Genomic DNA, 1,034 nt, shown 5'->3' with positions numbered 1-1,034 from the left:
TTGCCAATTATGGTCACAAATGTGAATATAAAGTAGAAGTAATTCAACTATTGTTTAATTACCTAAGGGCCTTCCTTCTTTCTTCTTGCCTATTTGTTGTAAATAGAACTAACTGAAATTGAATGCAAAATTACTTTTTAGCTTAATAGTCCTTCACATAGCTACTTTACAACAAAAATTATCACACAATTACACATGTAAATAAACTTACTTAAGCCGTTTGATTCTATTAAAAACAATGTCATGTATAGTTGTATGTTTCACCTTTTAATCTTACCATTCTCCTTTTGACTATCTCCACCCTCCTCTTTGTCTCTGTCCCCCTTCTCCTCTGTCCTCTCTCCTCTGTCTCCTTTCGTCTCTTTCACCCTTACTTCATCTTTTTCTGCTATAAATACAATTATTTTTTGCTTTTAATGTACAACACAAACATACATTTACCAACAACTTACCAAGTTCACCTACCAAAAACAAAAGGCATTATAGTTATGACTATAGGGTTACACATTCCCAACTTACCATCAGATGGATGGACCTCAATGAGGACATCCTCTATTGGGGCAGCCATTACTTTTTGATTTTGAACTTACAGTTTCAGGTGTCTTATTTTATATCCTAAAGGTCACAGGTGACACTTGGTGTTGTTTGATTAGCTGTGAATGACGCAATAACTTCTATTTCGGTATTCTCCTCCCACGCATTTTTATCATCAGTCCTCTCACCTGTACAGATAAACACAAATCACCTGCATGATAACTTCGTGACTAACTTTTTCTCTTTTGAGTTAGTAAGTTTTAAACAAAAATGAGTGCTCGGGTTTATGTTAATGTCTCACGCACATACTATTTCCACACCTTTGTTTTCAAAAAAAGGGATCCATAGTTTGTATGTCTTAGCATTACAAACGAGTTCCTCTCCTTTAGGGGATCAATAGTTTCAATATTTGGCATTCAAACTAGTTCCACTCCTGTTTCAGGGGATCAATAGTCTGTTTGTTGTAGGCAAACTAGTTCCTCTCCTGTTGAAAGGGGATC

General features: G+C 35.6%; 1 long non-coding RNA gene across 1 annotated transcript in view; it reads left to right on the top strand.

Annotated features, from left to right (window-relative positions):
• Positions 1-769, top strand: part of LOC109584717 (uncharacterized) — a 1,344-nt gene extending 575 nt beyond the window's left edge. Inside the window, exons 2-3 of the long non-coding RNA XR_002186151.1 lie at positions 622-682; positions 731-769. This is a non-coding gene — a long non-coding RNA (uncharacterized LOC109584717). The remainder of the gene's footprint in view (positions 1-621; positions 683-730) is intronic.
• Positions 770-1,034: the final 265 nt, after the last annotated feature.

The sequence above is a fragment of the Amphimedon queenslandica genome, unplaced genomic scaffold (assembly GCF_000090795.2).
Source record: "Amphimedon queenslandica unplaced genomic scaffold, v1.1 AMPQUscaffold_13176, whole genome shotgun sequence".
NCBI lineage: Eukaryota > Metazoa > Porifera > Demospongiae > Haplosclerida > Niphatidae > Amphimedon > Amphimedon queenslandica.
The sequence above is the reverse complement of the archived record's forward strand: the minus strand, read 5'-3'. Positions and strand labels throughout refer to the sequence as shown.